This window comes from Semicossyphus pulcher, unplaced genomic scaffold, assembly GCF_022749685.1.
Source record: "Semicossyphus pulcher isolate SPU_LCO1_2020_fin unplaced genomic scaffold, fSemPul1.0.p SCAF_4, whole genome shotgun sequence".
NCBI lineage: Eukaryota > Metazoa > Chordata > Actinopteri > Labriformes > Labridae > Semicossyphus > Semicossyphus pulcher.
This window is the reverse complement of record NW_027211715.1, coordinates 23,656,738-23,680,499: the sequence shown is the minus strand read 5'-3', so window position 1 is coordinate 23,680,499 and position 23,762 is coordinate 23,656,738.

The following is a 23,762-nucleotide window of genomic DNA, read 5'->3' as shown; positions in this document are numbered from 1 at the left end:
AGGGGTGGGATGTGAGAGACGAGGGTAGCCTACGATACGAGTGTAGGCATGCTGTGCGCTGTGCAAAGAAAGAAAGAGGAGATTGGCAAATGACCTCCCACAGATTTGTAAGCAGAGAGTTGCTGGATCTGTGGTCTGTTTGGTACTTACACAACCCCTCTATAAATAAATGTACAGTGTGTGAAGCTACAGTAGAAAAAACATTGATGGTTTGATTCCTTTAAAGTCAACAGCTGTCTTGTTGTTTGGAACAAAAATGAAAAAATGATTTGATTTGGTTAAAAAATGTGTCATCAACATAAAAACTGTTAATATTTTACCTCATTATACATATAAATAGAACATTACAACATGTCATAAGCATCCAGCATTCTGATTGACTCGAGCTTAAAGGTCCTGTGAGGAACTTTCAGTTTGTGTTGATTTTGGCGACCCCTGTGGACAAAGCCGTACCTCTTCTCTCTTTGCTGATTTTGTCCTGCACATGCTTAAGTGGTGGTTTTTAAAAGCAAATGTCTCATCATCACTTACTTTTGCTCTGGAAAATGTAAACAAAGGCAGCGTGCAGTTAATCCCTGCGTCTGACACCTACCCCCCGCCAGTGGTTTCAGGCATTAAAAATAACAATATAGAAATAATCAATCTTCGCTGATGGTCTGGTTTGCTTTTATAGGTCATATAGAGCAATCAGAATTAATTTCAGTCGGTTTCATAAGCATCAAAAAACGCCTCACAGGAGCTTTAATAAATGCTTGCTCGTCTGACCTTTGCGAGTGTCTCTGAACATAAATTACACATTTTCACCTGACAGGAGTGTCACTGGATTTACTTGTCTAGTACAGTTATAAACTTTAACAGTAAGGACCGGCATTGCCATGGTGATTTTAACACAGTCTAGCGAAGGAACAAACGTGGATGGTGAAGGGAGAAAAAAAACATAAAAATTCACCTAATGAGTGAGACCACAGCTGCAGAGCCAGTGCTGGCACGCTGGAAGAGAGTGAGCGATCACCTCACTTAATCCTTTCTCTGTCTGTCTTCTTACTGTCACTTAGGTACGAAGGTGGAACAAATGATCTGTTTTTAAAGAGAACTGTTCAGAGTTTGGAGCTCATATGCTTCATTTTTACATTTACTTATCCAGCTAAATCACCTGCTTCTGCAAAACATCTTTAAGAACATTGCTATCACCCTGAGACATGCCTTACATGAAAATAAAACCATTAAAACCTAATGATACACGACAGCTAGCAAGAGCAGAGTCGCGCTGTTAGCCTGAGCAACAACTGTATGTTCCTGTAGAAACCATTAGCCAAACTGAATTCAATTTGTTGCATTTTATTTATAAGTCTGCTTTTGAAATGCTACGCTACCCTCGATCTTTTGCGAGTTCTCACCCATTGGAGATACTGCTGTTGCCATAGCAATGTTAAAGGTTAGCAGCAAGATAGGATAAAGTAACAACAGTAAGCTAGCAAGCTTTGTTAGCTGCTAGCATAACTCCTCTATGGTTTAACTGTCAGACATGAGTCCTGTTTTAGAGAGGAATAGAAACAAGAAGAAGAAGAAAAAAAGTAGTAATTAATGTATGTGATGAGTAATTCTTTCTGTTGTGTGTTTGGGATTAAGAGGGTGGGAACGTTTCGGCTATGTCGGACTAATCTAAGGAGTTTAAATTCATCTCCTTACATTCTTTGGGGGAGTCCATTTACCACGGCAACGGATTTACCTAAAGGGAGCTTATGTGCATTTGTAATCCATCAACCAGCTTGTCATTAGTCTCACCTTATTAAATTAAGTAAGTAGACATATTTGCGGATAAAGTCAACCATATCCAACAGGAATAAAAAGCAAAAAATATCTTACGCAAGGTGAAAGAACGAGACAAAAACCAGATTTCTACACAAACACTGAGCTGTATTTTGTAATCATCTGTGTAATCACACAACCGATTGGAAACATTCACGTTAGACACACACATCCAGCACACACCATCATCTGACTCCTTGCGTGTGTGGGAAGTCGGATCTTCTGGGCATCCTGTTCCTCTCACTGTACATTCAATTACAGTCGCGCACAAATTACATCAAGAATACCAGCCAGCATGAGCCGCCTGCCGCCTCCGCATGTGAACACACTCCTCCTCCTCCTCCTCCTCCTCCTCATGCCCCCGTCTCGCTTTCATTCCTTTCCACTTCTGTGTTTCTTCTTTGGCGTTTCTGCAGTCAAATGCAGGACCGTTGCTCGCCTGAGAGCGACCTGCTCTCGGTTTGTGTGCCGATACTTTTTGATCTCTCCAGCAGAGTCGAGGTGGAAAATACTGAAGCGGAGAAAACACCCTCAATCAAGCAGCCTCGTGTCTTGAAACACCCACTGCTGACACGTGCTGTTAAATCCTGTTCTCTACATATATATATACACACACTTGGGCAGCTCACTCTCTGCGCACACACGGATCCATGCATGCCCACATACATTCACCCAGATGAAAGCGTATACACACTCCAAAGCAGAAATTACACACACCTACTCGGCTTGTATGTAAGCGTGCTTGTCAAACACACACACACGCTCTTCCAACGCAGCGTGTGCTCTCTCCATCGTTCTTGCTCTTACCGTCTCTCTCCAGGGTATGCATGATAGCGACTGATGTAGCCAGCAATTTATATCGCTGAAGGAGGCGTATGAAAAATACAGATGATAACCCGCAAAGGGGGTTTCAAGAGTGGAGGAACGGACGGTAGACGTGAAAAGGGATGAGGGAGAGTGGGGTAGGGGGGCCTCAGAGCTCGATGTACAGCTATAGCATCATTTAACAGACGACTCAGGAGATATTTGCAGTCCACTTTAGAGTGCTTTAAGCTGTTCACTCGCTGCATTTTAAAACTTTGTGTTGTCAGGGCTGAGCCAGACACCGCATTGGATTGTATTAAGGTAAAGTTAACCATGAAGTGAGAAGAGATGGGGACTCAGTGGACGACAAATGTCATCTATGAGCAAGTAACTAAATCCCCATCAGCTCCAGGGTCTCGGATCTGGTCCTGACCTCTGACCTCCCTGTGGAGTCTGAGCAAGGGAAAGGAAAAAAAATTATATTCTGTTCTTGCAAGGAGCAAAACAAGAGGTCAAGAGAGAATGGGACATTGTGTCGACTTTTGATGGTGTCATACATTGGAGGGTTGAAATGGACGATTTGACTGGGGAAACGGCAACAGATGAATCTTACTCAGACTTTGTAATGATGGACAATGTGTTGTCTCAACCCTCTGACTTCCCAAAACATCTGTCCTGACTACATTGTGTATATTTGATGTGTACGTAAGTCCTCCTACAAGACCTCCGCCATCAGGTTTGAACAAAAGGTTCTCCAAATTAAACTTTCTGTACTTACCTTACAGAACGACACATTAAAGCAGATTCTGGTCTTGCACCCCTTCTACTGGAGAGTATTCTTTCTCTAGATCGTCGTAGACTATTTCAAATGACTGGAGGACAAAAACATGAGATTATGATCTGAAACGCTGCGGTTTGGTCGGGTTTAGGCATGAAAATGACTAGGGTAGGGTCAGAGAGAGTCAATTATGGTTTGATTGAAAGAAGTGTTGTGACGTTCGTGAACGATCCGATTCTTTTGAACAGCTCTGAACGATGGGAACCGAGTTGTAGGTGAGCGCCGTTCTTTTTATAGTTGTTTCACTGCCCGCCTTAGATCCACTCCCCTTTATGCCGAATTACCTCAGGCAGCTTTTTTCAACTGCAACTCCACTATGCTAGGTCACGTGCAGTAGAATCATGTCACCACAACATAGTGCCAACGGTGAGCAACATTATAACCCTCCGCCAAGTTTGTTGTTTTTTTGTTGACATCTCTAGAGATGAGTGTCTAGAGTGCAGGCACGTTCGCGAGTCCGCCCACTCTCTCACCTTTCGAACGGCTCTCGGAAAGGAACGGAGCCATAAGATCCGGCTCCCTTCAAAGAGCAGCGTCTGTTGACATGGTTACAATAATACTCACTTGGATAAGGTCAGGAAACGATGCTTAAATAAACCAACACTAAGTCTTCTGACGTCCAACATTATGCTGTGGCAGAGATCTGGGTGGTTGCGGGCCTGCCATAGAGCTGAGTGGAGACACATCTTGGTAATAAATAATAAGAAGCCCTTTTTTGTCAAAATGTTTTCAATTAAGACTCAAGTGAACTGATATTGATTTAACTTCTACAGGCTTTGTAGTATCTGAATGATTGGAATGGACTTTCACTGATGGACAGGGTTATGAAACTACCCGAGAGAGCAGAATTCACACAACACAAAAACTCTCACAATCAATAATAGTCGTACTTTTGACCGTGAGATTGTAGTGTCACTTTAATTTGTTAGCTCCACACAGGACATTTTTATAATTAGTGATGAGCTACCTGTTAGGCTCAGAGATCCATCAGAGTCAACAAGTGAAGAGAAACTGTATCACCATTCATATGAGCTGTACTTTTTAATGTGCAGCATTTAATGCATGTTGCAGAAAGCCCGTTTGATGCTGGTATTGTTGATGCTGCCCTATATGTGTGTATGTGGGTGTGTGCTTTTGTGTGGACCAATTCATGGCGTTTGAAAATGCTAGTATATTGATTTAGGTGGATATTTGTGTAGGTGATGATATACTTGTGGAATAATGTGGAGATACAAACTATAACAAACTAATGTGATACTGACTAAAACATGAGGGTATACTTTAATCTTCTGACACGTTATTCTGAGGATTGATCGTGGACTGTTTCCCCTTACACGTGAATCTCCAAGAGCTCTGAAAGTCACTCTATTTATCCCCATTTAGGTTTGACACAGCTCCAGGTGGGGAAAGATTGTTTAATGAAACAATAAGGTTAACCTCCTGAGACCCTGCGTCCTCATACGGGGACATTACATTTTGGCTTCACAGCACCATAATATTTCATTCTGTGAAACTTAGACCCGTTGGTCTCATTCATGGACACTTTGTCCACCACCCTGTGGTCACAAAAGCAAATTACACTGATCGGTGTACATTCAAGATGGCCGTGATCCCGACCAAAATGTGTTACACTCGGCCTCTACAGAAAACTCAACCAGGTACAAAACCAATTCAGATTTTATGATTGGAACTTGTTTATTTAATGCGTATTAACAGTTGTAGATCGATACGGCAGACAAATATGACTAATTTTATCAATAGCAACAAGCTTCAACACCTTTACGACAAGGTACTCACATGAGGACATTGGGACTTTTTCAATGCAACACAAAGACAATTCTTAGGTTTTATACTTATTAGGTCCTTTTAATCCCAAAAAGGTAGGATAAATTAAAAATGCATACCAAACAAAAGCTCGGGTCTCAGGAGGCTAAACTATTTAAATCAGCAGATCTGTGATAAATGTGTAAATGTGTTATTTTCTAATGGATTAAGCTCCTGTTTTATTGTATCTGAAGCTATAAAAAATAACGTGTCATTTTCAATAACAGAAAAGTCTTTGATTTCAGTAAAAATCCAACTTTCATATAATAAAAAACACTTATTTTTTACAATAAATTGGCCAAGTTTTTTCCCTGCATTATCCATATGCATGTTCAGTTTGGATCATACTGTGTTGTAGTCATGTTGTACTTTTGTAAACTTTTTGTGAACAGACAGTCTTTACTGTGTGCTCTCTTTACACCGTATTATATTAAGTTAGTGCCAATGCAAACTGCACCTCCTGCTGTTCCTGCTTCACTTGTTCATCTGCCAATGTACTTGCCCAACAAGTGTTAGCTGTAGTGTTAAACTGGACTGGCTGTTACCAATGCAACCAATATAGCAAATTTACGTTAAAAAGAGAAAAAGATAATCATGTCTCTTTCTATAATAAAATAACCTAATAGTGTTACCCATAGATAAAGGAGCAGCTTTTTTTTTATATAAAAATAATGAAATTCTGAAAGAAAATAGTTCCTTGTGGGGATTTTTTAATAGCATGAAAACAATCAAACTCTTGAGATCTCTGGACTCCTTTCACGCAAAATGTTCTGATAAATGTTGCAGTAATGGGACCATATTGGTTGGGAAATATATAAATTAATTAATCTTGTAAATGGCATAAATATATTTGCATGCATTAACAACTTTATAACATTATCTTTTATTTTGAAAAAGTAAATGTGTATAAGATTAAAATATTGGTGCGATATATGTTTAACTGTCTCTCTACACAGTAAGAACCAGTCAGAAGAAAAATGCTGCAGCACACCCTTTATTATAAACTACTACAAAGCCAATCCATTATTTATAATCAATACACAATTATCCCACAGGCAGGGGGAATATCTTGTTTTATTATAACGGCTCCGGTTGACCTGTGGCGGGACCGCGTAGAGAAAAGGGCGACGGTGAATGTCAAGGGTTGATGCAATCACCAACAGCCAGCTTGGTGGCACCTCAACAGGGATGGGAGGTTGTGGATTTTGAAGGCATTGTTGGGAAGACTTGCCAGAGAGGACACCAAATCAATCCATTTGACAAACATTTCCTTACCCAGCAAGCAACAAGGTCAACCTCATGGTTACAGTGGAAGCTGTGTTGGACAGTTGCATTTCAAGTCGAAATGGATCGGTGTTTCCCTTTCCTTCTGGTTAGTGCAGCGGTAAGATATCCGATATTCCCATAAGGCCTAAGCCCTTCCAGTGGCGGCTTCCAGTAGGGAAGAAAAAGCCCCCCCTTGGTTTTAACCCCCCTACTTCTCTCTTGTCTGATTGGCTCCTGGTCTAAAAAAAAGTAGTCTCCCATTGCTTTATTGATTGGGACACTCTGGGGAGGGCCGGCTGTAACATTTGATACCAGGGATCTGCTTGTGGATTGTGTCTGCCTGTCAACACTTTAAATTGCCTATGGGACCACACCAGCAACATTCGAGGTATTCAATATGTCAGACGCAGTTAAAGGCTGCGGGGGGGATTATCAATGAGAGGGTGAGTAACCAAAGCAGCGCCCCATTTTAGGGGGAACACAAACAGGAAGTGGAGCAATTTGATTTCCATATTGATAGTTTCTGAAATGAGAATCTTGGGATGGAAATTGATGCTATGCGCCATGTTGAGCGCGGGCCTGTTGGAAGCGTTTAGAGAAGGCAGGGTTGGAGAGTAAAAGAAACACAATCACCTTGGTTTTTATTTTTTATCCCACATCACACCACCAGTACTTTTTCTGAACTCCGGCATTTACGATGTTCCACACCTCCTCTGTGGAGAGCTGGCTTCAAAAAAAGAAAGCCGTTCCCCGTTCATGTCATTTGACACCGGAATAATGATACATTGTTATAAGCGCAGCAACATTACCATTTCTCAGCTGTTAAGTGACTAAGTCCATGGTCCGAGACAAAGCGAGGGCAGAGTCATACAAATGTAACCAGAACCAATATGACAGGGGCTGACAGGAGGAAAATTATGAAACAAGATTACATTATTCTAATGTAGGCAGACAAAAGGGTAAGGGACAGGAATAAATGGAAATTCAGCTGAGTCAGAGGAAAGCAGATAAATGCCAATGAGCCATTGCAAAGACTTTTATTTTAATGAGATACGGAAGCGGGTGATAGGATGGAAATGGAAGATCAATGTGACCAGGGAATTAATGATTACATACCAACTTCTACATTGTTAAACAGTTCATTTTTTAAAGTTTTACTCCAGTTCGGATGTCAAATGGGCGCTTACAGAACACCCATCATTTCTGAAGAAGTTTAAGATGAAACAGAGCAGCAGGTCCAAAATACAAGAGTTGAGTTGTTGGGCTGAACCATTCGCTAATCCTTGATTATCAGACTTAGAAAACTCATATGTTAACGGGCTGAAATAAGAATCAAAGTCAACAGAAATGGGGGGAAAACAAACATAAGGAAAGAATAAAAGCGTACCTGAGCATTTCCTCAGTCACCCGGTAATTATTCAGTGGCTAAGTTGGTTATCCGCAGTAGTGCTATCAGTGCTTTTATACATTACTTACATCCTGAGGTGGTCATTCTGGAACAACCACATGCTGTTTGATAAATGTCACCCCCAGCAAGGAGTAGGTGGATCCTTGTCTTAAGCTGCAGAGAGACACAGAAGGGATTGATATTCCTTGGATATCTCTGTGGACCAAGCGTCCAAGCTCCTGGAGCCTTCTGTCCGTGACCCTCACTAGTCACTGCAAGTCCTCTCATCTGGAATTATTCTTGTTTCCACAAATAGGGCGGAAGCTTTAATCAAATGCCTGCTACCCTTCACGCTGTCGACCTCTCTCGCGCGCAGCCGTCACAGCAGGGTAGGTAGGTCAATCGCTTCTGCCACCACTGTTTCCTCTGAGGAGCGTTTCCTCCGCGTGCGACGGCCATTAAAGCGATTCGAATCAGGGCTGGCAGAGTGGACGTTTCTTGCTGCACACAATGTAATGATTAATGTGTGAGGGTGGCGGCGGTCTTAAGTTTGTGATAAAACACAGGTGATTGGAAGGCCAGTGGTTCAATTCCACAGAGTGACTGGGGAAATCCGGTCAGGGAACGAACGGGTAACAATCCCCCAATCTCCAAAAACATGGAGAAACATGGAGTTGGTGCACTAATCACCATCCAACATGTTGTTATGATTGAAAGAATTCAAAAGCACCCAGCTGAACGTGAGCAAGAGTTTTTACATTTGATAATAAGTGAAATTGGATGAACTGTTAGGAGTCTTTTTGAACAGCCGAGCTCATGCTGCACATATGACTTTGATTTAACAGCTTCAAACAGCTTCAAACAGAGACGCATACAAACTCCTGTAGCTCTAATCAATGCGTGATTGATAACCTCAGAAGCTGGTTTTGTAGAGAGACTGAAAACTCATTAGTTTAAATAGTTATTAATAATAAATATTCTTCTTGTATATCACTGCACTGCACTGGGTACAACACGATACAACCTGAATGGCATAAGCACAAATGTATTGAACAAGATGCTTTCCCCGTGTGAGTTTAGTGACACAATTTATACATGTTCTCATTCAGCAGTCATGGGACTTTATCATAGACCGTATAAATAATGGACATAACCACCGTAGCGTCACCAATTGGTTTCTCCACTGCGTAAATGAAGCCTTGAGTTTGGGATTTGGTTGCCGTCATGTTGGTTTTCTTAACCCAGAAGTGACCATACTTGGATGAGAGTAATCTCTCCAGGGAAAAGCCAACAACAATCCTGACTCCTTTGCACAGGACGACGATTAAATAAATGTATGATGAAAACTGAACAAGCTAACAAGCCGGGCCGGATTCACAAACTTATTCTTAAGTTAAAACTTAGCAAGATTCGAAAGAAAAAAATGTAGGAAGTTCTTAAGAGCAATTCACTATTATTTTCTTAAAAACATTCTTATTTCGTAGGAACTTTATTTTATTATTTATGAAGAAGGAAACACAAGAAGAAAGTTAGGGGAAAAAAACATCAGAACTTCATTCAGGAATATCAACTTTTTTTCATTAATACTAAAATTACCAAGAAAATTGCACTTGAGAAGATTTTTTCCCCTAAGAATGGTTCGTGAATCCGGCCCCAATGGCCATCACAATATACCTGCTACTTGCTACTGAGTTCTATAAAAATGTACCCCCTGTACAGTTCTTCTTCTATAGGAATAGAGAAATTAGCTGTCTATAACAGAACCGTTCTTTATACCAGGATGTAAACATATCAGAGCCTTTTCCACTGCTGCCCCCTCCATCTGGAACTCTCTCCCCCAGCACCTCAGAACCTCTCCCTCTCTTCCTTCCTTTAAAACCGCACTCAAAACCCACCTATTTAAATCTGCTTTTAACCAATGACCTGTTATTTGTGCATTGCATATGTTCTTAATGTATTTAATTTATTTGCTATTGTTGCTTCTGTTCTTTCTTTTATGTAAAGTGCCTTTGAGTACCTTTTAAAGCGCTATATAAATAAAATGTATTATTATTATTATATGCACTTATGTTTTGTTTTGTTTTTTTGGCTTCTGAAGCCAGCCTCAGGCGGCCACTCGAGGAACTGTAGTTTTTGCACTTCCTCATGGTTTCATTTTTCATCTCTGGTGGTTGCCACCTGGATTTTACATGAAGAACTTCAGCAGAATGTCCTCTAAAATGATTAAATATCTGATTTCATTGCTACGCAGAAGAAACACAACTGTCCTTTAAACCAGCTGAACTAGCTGAGTTATATTACCTGCATAATGTCCTTGCTAAAGTGAAGGGCTGGATGGCAGCTTAATTACTCTAAAACAGATCTCTGAGCTGCTTATGTCCATTCATAATCACATGTTTTATGGGTATTTTGAATCTGATGACTTGAATTTATGATGGCACCTAAATGATCAATTTATTATTATTTAATAATTACTTTAAAATAGACTTTAGAGATATAATAACATCATATGCAGCAGAATAAAGCATCAATACAGATATCGCACAAAGACTGTAAGCCATTTTCCTTCGAAAAGTCTTCCTTTTTGTTCCTTTTGGTTTTCACCTTCAGTCCTTCAGCCCTTGTACTGCGAATCAATACTCTGATAACCGTCCTGCTCCCACTGATTGATTTGCAAATCTGTATTCTTATTATTCCATTATTCTGTCCCAGTTTAATCATCTGCAGAGCTGATGAGACAAAGGTAGAAAGTTTGATCGTCGTTCATGGTTCAAATATTGTATCTCAACTACTTTCTGGCTGTCATGGCTACCATATGTAGACTATAATTTTGTGTACTCTCCACCATAGAAACAATTTATAGAGTTGTTTTTTTTATTAAAGGCTAAGTATAAACGTTATTACCCAAACAGTGATCACTATGCCACGGCCAAATTATCATATTTTGCAGAGGCTCCTGTCGCAGCTCTGGCTTTGACTCCAGGGTTTCCTTGTGCTCTCCTGTGTCTTTGCCTCGTCTGTCTGTCTGTCTGCCTGTCTGCGTGTTCTCTGAGTGGGCGCAGTTGTCTTTCACCTGACTGCTGAACCATCTCCACACCTGTCTCCTATCATTCCTTCACCATGCAGTATAAGAACCCTGACTCTTTATCCAATTATCGCCAGGTTGTTCCGCCTGATTCACTGGAGTTTTTCTTGTATTTCCCTTTTGCTGTTCCATTTACCATCATGTCCTGTGCCTAGCATTACCAGTGTCCATTTGTCCACCACTTACTCCTTCAACTCACATCACCACAGCCAGCCTTCTGCCTGCCCTGTCAGCCTTTCCCGCCTGCCTGTCCCCTGCCTCGATCCTTCCCAAACATTACCACTCCCTTAACTGCTAATAAATCCACCACATCCTTCTATCATAGTGTGTCTGAGTCTGCTTCTGGGTCCAATACAAACTGCAGCATCCTGGCTATGCTTCAGTAATTTAGGTTAACCTTTAGTTACAACCTTTAATCCAATGAGGATCCTTACAGTGGCTCGATAAACCCGAGGACATGTGAGTGCATTTTCTAATTTCTCCTCATAAAGCCTGACCCCACGACAGGGCGTCTCTCTGTCTGCTCTTTATTACTCGTTACTGTTGTCACATACATTTCTAAGCTGTACAAGGGTATCTACAATCTATGATATTGTACAGAATCAGCTGACTTTACTTAAAGGGCCAGTTCACCGAATATCGACCTCAGTCCTATCATGCTATTATGGGGAGCTAATACCATTATGGTAGGAAAAAAAATGCAATTTCTCTCTGTGCCTTTGGAGGACGCTATCTGCTTCTCCAATGGGCCCTGGAAAACCTCCGTCAGATTACGTAAAATGAGCCACCTGGCGGAGGCCAGGGAGCTAGCTAAACTACACTTCCTCAATCTAGGACGCCCGCCTCCGATGTCATGTCTCATTCAAAATCGTCTGAAATGTAGACTTTTTTAGATGATATCCAGTATATTCTCGTCATATTTCAGATTCTGTACCGCTCTGAGCCGTTGCCTGCAGCGATCCTTGACTGGAAAACAGTAGTATTTCACTCCAGCGTCTCTCGCTGGGCAGTTCATTTCAGAGGGAGGGGCGCAATGCACGCTAGGTGTTGTAGGAATGTAGAATGGGCGAAACCACAAGCTGTTTGTACAACTCTCTCCACAGCTATGGCGCCAATTTCAAATATTATTGCTTCTATCGATTACAGAGAACACCAGCTTTGACTGGTAGGGGCTTTGACTGACAGGGGCTTTTTCCAGGGGAGAATTGCTTCTTTAATATTAGGCTATATTGGTAGTCAGTAGTCAGATTTAGAACTAAAATATGTTTGTTTCTTGTGTTGTCATGTGGCTCAGCCTTTTAAATGTTACCTTTGTTCAGTATTAGTGGTAACAGCATTATTAAAGGGAAGGTAAGCACCCAAAGTTTGATACAACACTTTTGAAAGTGACCGAACTGCTTATAAATATCTCTCTGATGCCCCTTTCACACATGCACTCCTGACAACCTCCAGAAAATTTCAATACAGTCTGCCCCTGACAATTACCAGAACTGCTCACATTTCCCTGTCGGACAGGAGGTGGGGATTGGGGGAGTCACAGTGTAATGTTTACAACATATCCAAGATGGCGGACGATCGGCGTTCACAGCCAGAAGCTCCTGAATCTCTTCATCTCTCCACTTTGCAGACATCTTTGCTATTGTCGTCTTCTAAATGATCCTTCTTCTTCAACCTTGGGGGTCTTTAATCAGCTTGTTCTGTGTCATCGCTCGCGGTGAATGTCCCTGACTGTTACCTGCTGCGTTTGTACATCGGCCCACCCCGACTTCTTGTGGACATTTTGCTAGGGGGCTGGCAGGAAAAAGTGGCAGGCCATCCGGGCAATGATGGGAAATGTTCAGGAGTGCAGTACATGTGTGAAAAGGGATATATAAAAGACAAAACTTGTGATCAGATAACATAAATGTTTGGGAATGTAGTACCATGCGATGATCTGCTGCTCAAACCCCCATTTTTCAGCTTTTTTTGGAATCAAACCTGTTTCGTGATCAGCCTTTCACTCCTTCATACAACGCCTCAGTGCTATACTTAAGCACAGCATCACTCATCTCCCAGGTACCTTTATAGGATGCCCTTCTGCGAAACACCAACCTTCTCTCATTTCACGACTCAACAGATGCTGATACTGACTCTTAAGCCGGCCCAATATAGTAAGGTTGATTTGATAAGACTTTGCCACATGATGCCGTGCAGTATTATGCCACACTGATGCCTGCTAATCCCACCTGTCGCTGCAAGGGTTCCTTTATAATCATACCTTCCTCCTGCTTTCTCCCCTGCTGAAGTGAAAGATCCAACTCTTATTCACGTCTTTTCACACCCAATTAACTTGTGGAGGCAGAATGTGCCCTGTTGACCATGCTAACCTGAGATATTTCTTACCTCACTGCCGCATGACAAGAATAGAACTGTTGCCAACTGCAGTTACCCTGGCAATCCTTGCAAACACACAGTAAACACTGACACAACTTTGTGTGTGGAATAGATCCCAAATAATGCTCCCAAAACAACTGATTATTAGCAACATGCACGAAGTCTTATAGCATATTATTGTTACTGCATATATGACATTTTATCAACACATCTGTGCAGCCAGTTAAGCCAAAATCTGATCACAAAGCCTCCGTTAAATGTCGTGTAACCCTTCCATAGAGAAAACTGACCAGTTATAACATCCAATGTTTACTATATTTCCCAAACAATGGCTCTGCAAACACACAGACAACCATCCGTTTACTTTGTCTATAATCCTTTGTCTTCATACCATGTAATTGCAAACATAACGTACGACTGTAAACACAGACGGTGCATCCGTGCATAATCCATCCTTCCACTACATGTTTGTCTTAGAATGCACAATACAGACGTCGAGCACAATTACAGCATGCTGCAATTTTTTTCATCCTGATTTAACGGAAATACACATTGCACACAAAACTGACCCTGTGCAAATATTGCGTTTGCTTCTGTGCAGTTGCAGTAGCCCCCTTCATACACATACGTAGCCTGTATTTGTTAAACCTGAGGTTTATTCCACAGATTCCATCTTTATGCATGATTTAAAGGCTTTATGCAAATATAAGTGTACATAGTAACTTCAACCACTGGAGTTTACCTGGTTGAAGGGTCGCATCGTATCCCTCAATGTAGATTTAATGACCTTCGTATGATCAGCTTCTGATTTGTCGTTTTCTTTTGCCCCGTTATTCGTTTGAATCCCAGATTCACCGCGTAACAAATACATCTGTAATGGGGTTTCTTGGGCTGGGGAACTTAAATCCAGTGATACACCAGCACAGAGTAATGGGATAATTAAATGAGCAGGAAACGGGTAAGTGGCCTCTCAGCCCAGTGCTCCAGATGACAGTGACCATTCAGCTTCATTAGGCAGTATCGACACATTTATTCCAAACTTAATCTCCTAGCAACAGCAGCGCTACTCGGCCTTTTAAGCAGTGTCGATGGGATTTCATGCCTGGTCAACTCCAACAATGGCATGGCAAACCACAAAGAATTAACACAACCATGTACACCAAGTACCTCTGTCGATGATTTTTTGAAGTGTCATTTTTCTCCATTTGCCCTGACAATGACAGCAGAAGATGAAAAGCTCTACTCTAATGCTCGGACACTATGCAGAGTAAATCTATGCAGCGGACGAAGGCTTGGATTGGCAGGAAAGTGTTACAGCTGACTGATCAGAGAATAAATCTGGTTCTTGTTAAGAAGTCAAATGTTCAGGCCTGTGTGCATTCAAACCTGAATTAGAAAAGTTGTTTTGACGGTGTGAATAATCTATTTTTTTCTGTGTAAGGCGTTCCACATCCACTTTGAGCAACTGGGCAATCGCTCTAACCAATCGTAATTAGTAAGTAAACTGCCATGAAATGCTAATTTCTCAGTGCGTGTGAGCATTAGAATGCTATCCGTATGTGCAAGAGAGAATCTACACGTTATTTATTACATTTACACTGTTCTACTTTTTATTTCGGGTGCTGCTCCTGTATAAAGGCATCGATTAGAAACAGGGGCCTCCGCCAGAGTTGTCCCCTGTCACTGATTCTGTTTCTGATTTTCATGGACAGGGTTTCAAGGTGCAGCCGGGGTAGGAGGGTTTCCTTTAGGGGGCCCTCAGAAATCCATCTCTGCTTTTCGCAGATGATGTGGTTCTGTTGGCTTCGTCAAGCTGGGACCTCCAACAGGCATTGGACCGGTTTGCAGCCAAGTGTGAAGCGGTTGGGATGAGGGTCAGCACCTCCAAGTCTGAGGCCATGGTTCTCTTTCGGAAAACAGTGGGTTGCTCCCTCCGGGTGGGGAGTCTCTGCCTCAAGTGAAGGAGTTCAAGTATCTACGGGTCTTGTACGCAAGTGAGGGAAAACTGGATTGTGAGATTGACAGATGGATCGGTACAGCGTCAGCAGTAATGCATACTGGACTGAGCCTGAAGGGAAAGCTTTCGATTTACCAGTCGATCTACGTTCCAACCCTCACCTATGGTAACAAGCTTTGGGTAGTGATCAAAAGAATGAGCTCGTGGATACAGGTGGCCGAAATTAGTTTCCTCCGCAGAGTGTCTGGGCTCAGCCTTAGAGATAGGGTAAGGAGCTTGGACATCCGGAGGGAGCTTGGAATAGAGCCGCTGCTCCTTCGCATCGAAAGGAGCCTGTTGAGATGGCTCGGCATCTGATTAGGATGCCTCCTGGGCGCCTCCCTTTGGAGGTTTTACAGGCACGTCCAAGTGGGAGGAGACCCCGAGATGGACCCAGAGCTTGCTGGAAGGGATTATATATCAGACTGGGGATATTTGTGGAACATTTGTGTTGATTGGCCAAAATTGCAATGTTGCCAAAAATGCACAGTGATTGAAATGCAAGATTGCGACCTCCTGGAGGGACTGTTAACTTAGGCTTTTAAGTTAGGCTTTTCCTATACATGGCAATGACCACCAAGGCTAAATGGCTCATTAGTTTTGCCTGCAAAACAAATAATAAATCGGGTATCATATGGAGGGGAAGTAGTTCCAGAACCTGATCTATGATGTTGGTCCACAGCAAAGATTTGAAGCCCAGAGCACAACTGGGAATCCTTAATGACTGACGACAATGTGATTTATAGTGTACGCAAAACAGGGTTTCATTAGGTTTCAATAAACAAACACAATACAATACACACGCACATTGCATTAAACCATGCAAGCATTTTTTATAGATTGACCTATTTAATAGAAGTGGACCTTTTCAATGAGACGACCCATAAAAAGGCTGAGAAAACTAAGATGGTGACCATGTGCAGCGGCCTGTAGAGCACTGCGCTGGGTAGTAATTGGCCAAGTGTGCCAATTTACCACCTTCAAACTAGAACCCTCAGACTTCATGGCAGAATGATCAAAACCGGCACATTCTCCAGTGTTTCCTCCGCACACAGCTTTTCCACTTTCATCTTTCAATTCAGATTTTCTTCTTTTCTCTGCTTTCAGCTGTCTGCTCCTCTTTTCGTGGATCAGACAAGAATGAAAATCATAACCCTGTGTATCACAGGAGCCTTTATTGCATTAATAATTATGTTACCGTGGCAATAATTAATATTGTTCACACCTTATTATCTGCAGTACATCTGCAGCACAATGTGATTGCTTTAATATTTTCAGATTGACAGGACTGTGTGCAGGAATATACTGATAATATGCAAAGTGTTGCACTGTACTTCACTGGATCAGGTTGTAAACTAAAGTATAAAATCATCAGAAGAAAACACAGAGGAAAACCCGGAGCTTAACTTTCACTTTCAGACTTTTGGACCTGTCAAATCAGCGCAGCGCTGAGGAGAGAGAAGGCTGAAAATCAAGCTCTAAACTCCAGCCCAGCAGGTGGCGACAAAGCACCCGTAACGGGATTCCCCACATCAATTACATCACGAAGAAGGCAAAGAACAGCTCGCGGAGAAACTGCTAATCAGCTAAAGTCACAACACCTGCACGGACTCTCAGTGATCAGTGGAGAAACACACGGACGCTGAAAGAGACACATTAAAAGGAGGTTTGACTCCAAGCTTCACCGAAAGACGCTACTGGTGTGGATAATTGAAATGGATGAAAACTTTGGTACTTGGTGTTTGAAATGCTTTGAATTCTTGTAGTTTAAAAAAAAAAATGTAACGAAATCATACCACTCAGTCTAGTTTGCTTAATTGATTGATGGTGTTGAAGCTATGATTTAATTTACCTTGTTTAGGATTAATATAAAAATAATATACTGAAGCAGGCAGTTTAATTTAATTCAAGTAATTAAAAGTTTAAGTTTCAACATAATTGAACTGAAATGTAATTATTTAATTTAAATGCAGAAGTAAGTAAGAAAACGTTTAATTTGAATAATTAATGTTATTGATTTATGAGTAATGATATTTAGTTTTTTGCTTATTCGAAGGATATCAACCGAACTCTAACAAACTCCAAGAAACATTACAAATGTCAAACGGAAGTGGATTTAAAATAAGAGATAAGAAAGAGGAGTGAGTTCTCCCGTGCGTCCTTTCTCAGTGAAGCAGGCCGTTTTTCAAGTTTGGGCAGGAAATCTGTGGAAAACCCTTAAATAACTTAATTGAAATTATTCATACTGCTTAACTCTGCTCTAATTCAATAAAATTAAAAACCACTGTCATGTATTACGCAGGTATTTTTTACTTTGCAGCAATTTCACCTTTTGATTCTCAGATCTGCAACGCTTGTAGCACAGAGCCTGTGACTCACAACCACTCAATGAAGATGAGGGCAAATAGGTGAACTTACGTCAGATGATGGAGTATGTGAAGTGTGAATAAATTAAATCTCTATACTAATTCATGAGGACGCTGTTTCTGTCAATAGAAAGATGTGGCCAAGGCAGTGGGGTTCTGTAGGCTCCAACCTTTCTACAAACACTACGTGACCAACTTAAATCGTTTCAGTGATTGAAAGGTACGTAGAACATGTGGCTTTAAGTGATTTTTGTGCCTGAACACCTGTGAGATTCAATTTATGGTGCTTTCTAGGCTTCACGTGCAAATGTAATTAGCCCGCTGACATATTTAATCTAATCTTTAGTGTCTTAATCTCTGATTTTGTTGGAGGCTTTGGCAGCGTTTGAGTTCATTGTTGAGATATAATTTAGATAACAAAGCTAGAATATACCCTCATGCGCACAGTGTAAAGGTGCTATTTTCACCATGGTACTATCATATATTATCACCAGGATTCTGTTAATTATGAAAGCATAGTAACTGCAACTATTGTGATGATGATTAACATGATAATTTTACCTAGATAACCTCATATTAACCTGAATTAGTTACATATTGATCCCCTCCCCCTCCCCTCTGATATCAACCTCCTCCCCACGACGAGAGCCACCAAGCAACGTGAAAAGCCATTCTCTCATTTCGTTCTTCATCCAAGCTATGATGCTTAGGCGAGCGTCGGAAGGCATTAATCACGCAGAGAGTGGGGGGGAGGCGGGAGAGAGTAAAGCAACAAAGAGATCCGACCTGAGAATACACAGAAGAGGCCACCAAGTGGTCCACAAATCACCCCCTTATCTCCTCGAGATGAAAGACTTGTTTTCCCTCAGCCAGTAAACACAATTATGCATCTGAACATACTCTCAGAAGATCATTCAGCTGCAAATCTTCTTCATCTCTAATTATGCCAAATATAAGCAGATAAGAGCTCTGCCAAAGCAGGCTGGTAATCTGTTACCTTCCCAGCATGCTCAAAATCAGAATCATCTTCTTTAACAAGTAGCCCACAATTAATGTGCAATAATATATTTGGATTACACAAATAGTAAGACGCATATACCAACAAATATAGAGGACACAGAATCACAGGGTCCAGGGACTAATGTGTTCCCATACCAGACTTTTTATGGCTTCAATGCAAAGCTTGGAGTTAAAGCCTTGTTGTGCAGTTTGGAAATTAGTGGTCGTAGAGTACGGTAGGATTGGAAAGACAGCAATGTCAAATATTATCTTACACGATGAATTATATCACAGCCCACCTACTGAGCTTATCCTACCTGTTCCACTTGCAATGCTCTATACAAAATCAGGGAAGGTTGGTGTGCCGGGTATCACAGTCAGTAGAGCATGTGTCCCATACAGAGGCTTGAATTCACGCTTCTTTGGCCCCTGGTTCAACTTTGGCCCTCGGCCAATTGGTGCAGGTCATTCCCACTCTGTCTTTCCTGTCTATCTTTAGCTCTCCTGTCCAATAATAGCAAATGTTTCCTTAGCATCAATATAAAAAGTAAATTTTTTCTAAGTTAAGAGGGCTTTTTGAAAACAAGATAAAATATGCAGATTTCCGTAAATAGTCAAACAATAATACCCCTTTCCCACAGAAATTGGCGTGTTGACGTGGGTCTTTAGACCCCGGGGGACCTGCTTATAGATGCCGAACTCTACGCCGACAAATTTGGAACGATGTTCGAGCGCTGCTTGGACGGAGACGGGCGGAATTTGTAGCCGAGATGACGAGAGTTGCAGAAGTTACTGACGCAGCATAGCATCGCGCGGGAAATGGGGCGGAGATTAACGTGTCGACACAGGTTTTGTGTTTCTATCATTAACGGAGCCCAGGCGATAATTATCTGCAGAGTCATTTGACCCGAGTCTGAAAACCGATTGTAACCTTTTTCCACTAAGCAAAGAAGCCGGGTGTTTTAGTCGGTTTTGTGACCAGTGGGAAAGGGGCTTAATACAGAACTTTGCTGTATTGCTAAAACTTGTTGATCTCACTGATGGCAGCTGGGACAAAGCTATTTTTGTACCGCTTGGTTTTACAGGCTGGTAACATACAACTTTGTCCAGAAGGAAGCTGAAAGTCCCCATTTAATGGGTGGGTCGTCATTTAAAATGGAGCCAGACATCCTCTGCAACTGTCTGGTGTACAGGGATACTGGGTTAAGCTAGTTAGCTCAAGCAGAACACAGGGCCATTCACTTGCTACTTGGCTACCAGCTGACTGTCAACTTTCAATCATGTTCATGCAGGTGTACAAATGTTCTCACTACTACATTGCTGATCTTACCAAGGCTACTTGCTGCTGCAACTCCTCCATGACTTCAGCTGCTCTCTTTGATGTGTAATTAAGTCTCATCTGCAGAATCCCTGTTGCAGCTCGGAGTCTTTAAGAACTCTTTCAATGCCAAAACTAATTGTAAAACCATTTTCTATAAATGGTCATTTCCATGACCAAAATGTCTGACTCAAAAGTAGTTCTGCTATATTGTCATTCGGCTTTAACATTTTGAATTTTAATCAACACAGCACATAGAGTCATGAAGTGTCTATAAATGCACCGAGCCAAGAGATAAAGCGAGTGGGATTTAATGCACAAAACATTAGCAAATGGCTACAGGTCAAGACACGGTTTTGACTGCTTTAGTTAAGCACACTACACATTTTCACAAGGGCACGGTGGAAGTGGAGTGTTTTCTCACACTCTGTCTGAAAGGTAATTTGTCGAGGAGTGGGATGAGATCATTTGCTCATCCACTTTGCTGTCTCTCCCTGGCGAACTCCGCCGTGTTTGGTTTGCACGGAATTCTCACCTCAGCATCAAGCATCCCTCCAATATCAGTCCCTCTCACGGGGTTGACTCACCCTCCTCTGTGCTCCTACACATCCAACATGGTCTGAGCTCACCATTTGAGCTTCCATTAACACCGAACTGTGAAGAAACCGGGGGCCGACTGAAACTGCGGGGCATCTATTTCATCCTCTCTGCGTGCACCATTGAGAAAGCAGGCCTCTGGGGAGAGCAGACGGCTCCTGTTGCATAGTGTAATCTCCGCTCATATGCGAGGGCAAGCAAACTACCCCCTCCCCCCCGCCCGCCCCGAACGAACAGGCTGCAATGTAGGAGGCACGCTTGGCTCCCAGCATGCACTTTGAAAAACGTTTCTTGATACTCGAGTGGTCAATGGACTGACTCAGGGAGGATGGATGAGAAAAATAGTGCTCCGGGTGCAAATCTAATCTAAAGCAGTGATGCGTTGACAAATGTGCATGACTCAGAATGATAACTGGATGGATTCTCACATGGGAAGATTCATACTAAGATCTCATGGTCGCCCCTCAAGCAACCTCCTGTCTTAGTGGATCACGGTAATGTCTTTCACAAAGCAGTTCATGTTTCATTGCGAGAGTATATAAACCAGTCCCTCCAGAAAGTGGCAGCGATTAACATGAATTCAACCAATTCCCCTGCATGTTGCATGGCTTTGTTTTCCAATCACTGCAACTTTTCCACAAATTTAACCAATCACTCCGGTTCCCCTGCGCACCTCGTCATGTTAGTCACCAAACTCACTTCTTTGGTGGTCAAAATATTAACCCCTTTACGCCGGCAATGTCGCATGAACATTGCTAGCTGTATCTTTAATATCTCCACGACACTTTCTGCTCCATTCTAATGATTGTCTCTCTATTAAGAGCTTCCTAATCCAACCTTGAGTCTTTATACAGTGAACCAATAATAACAAATACAATAGTTGATGTCTTCTTGTGCTTATCAATTTATTTTTCCATGCTGAAACTTGTTAGCCACCACCTAGCCAAACCATGAATGCATTGAGTTGAGTGTCAGCGAGGCGCTGTTTTTACCTTTTAACCAACTAGAGGCTCTGTTGCTGATGTGTAAGTCGGTGCTTGATTAAAAAGTCATTGTACAGCAAGAAATGAATCCCCCAATAACGAGTAGAACCATCCATACCACTTATCCTGTACATGAGCCGATCCCAGCTGTCATCGGGCGAGACACTGATTGTGTCAGCCAGTCGATCACCAGGCTGACACATAGAGACAGACATCCTTTCACGTTTACATTCACACCTGTCTTTGGACATGTCTTTGGACTGAGGAAGGAAGCGGGAGTACCCGGAGGGAACCAATGCACGGAACAACCACACAGAGAGGCCCACGTCATCCGAATCGGGATTCAAACTGGGAACCTTCTAGCTGTGAGGCGACAGCGCTAACCACTACACCGCCATAGAGCGTAAATATGATAAATAACATGTAGATTCTCTCTTTATGCACATTTTAATACACAAGAACAGGTTAAATTGAGCATCCCATTGCTTTTTGATTTAGTTTCATTCAGTTTTTACACATTTTATTTGGCATCTTGACACCTAACTCGACTGGAAGAGATGTCAGAAGACGAACAGCTCATTTAGCCAATAGATGGCTTCTTTTTTAGCGTTTATCCCGGTCGCTCACAGTCCATGTGTAATGTGTCTTACAAAAAAAGCCTCAAAACAAAATTGCAACTTTTTTTTAAAAGCTGCCGTGGAATCAGGCACTTTAGGCCGCAACAATAAAAGCCGTCGAGATCCCGTGGACTAATGGATAATGGTTTTGATAAAAATTTGTATGTAGAGGAAATTGCCATAGAACCATATGGTGACTCATTTGGATAAGTAGGAAAAGGCTGCTGATGGATGGGAATAGAATGATTGAAGGGTGCCCAGGGTTTCCAGCTGACAGTGGATTGCACTTATATAGACGTGAATACCTCTAAATGGCCCATTGGCCATAATGTGTACTTGTGCACTAACATTTTCACACTGGTGCCTCGTAATCTTCCGTTTGATGAATGGGTGATTCACACGGCGGCCTTGCTTGGGGCTCACGTTCAGCTGCAGCCCATGAACTTTCAGGGTCTTTTTCCCTTCCTCCAGGCCTCAGTTTATGTACACTAACATGTTGCTCCCACACCCTTAGCCTTTCCCTTCTCTGCGTCCCCTGAGATTTTATGAGGTTTGCTGCGTGAGACAGCCGGACTGAGGCTTCGATCTTGTTAACTTTGTCCACCATTCAGTGTTCTAGGGGGTAGGTTACTGCTGGAAATCAATGAGTCAGCCTTACAATTCAACATTGTGATTTAATGTGTTCCATACCTTTATTGATCTCCTCTCTCTGCTCCCCCACCTTCTCTCTTTCACACACACATGCACACTTCCTTGTGTTGTATATTTGCACAGAAACGAGGAGCAGATCTCGTCCTTAATCGTGAGACTCTTTCTGCTTGTGTTGTTTCCTCCGTGCTGCTTCGGCGCACATGCTCGTGTATCTGTAGTTAGAAGCGAATATAAAAAATGACCTGTTGAATCGATGTATCATCCAGACGCTGACAGTTTCCAGTGGTGAGGTGTATAAATAGAGGTTATGGAGCTGGCCGTGTACATGGGGGCAAAGGGCTCTGGGAACATTTGGTCCTCTGTGGGAATCTGTCCTCCCCACACTCCATCATTACTCAATGTGTCACCGAGCGCCTCACACTTTGACATTCAGGTGCGCGCATCAGTTTCTCTTTCAACTGATGATGCACACCCTCGTACGACCCTCATAATGAACAAACATAGCGTGAATGTTTGCGGCACGAGTGCATACATTTTCATCTTTCAAGTGCTAAGTGTGAGCGCCACACTTTGCCCGTGGAGCCACAGATGTTCAGAGCAGCGCAGCTCTCTTTTCAGGTGCTAATTAAAGTGGGAGAGCTCTTTATAAAGATGATGGAACAGAGGGCTGCCAGGTGATGTAACAAATCCACACCTTTCTATGTTGGAGGTTGTTGCTTATTTGGAAAATAACAGCTGATGACAGAGGTGGTGGTGTGTGTCTCAATATTTCAGTGGACACATGGTGTGTTGTTATTGACTGGGATTAAATTATTTAGACAGTTTGTGCCGATAAGACCAAGGCTGCAC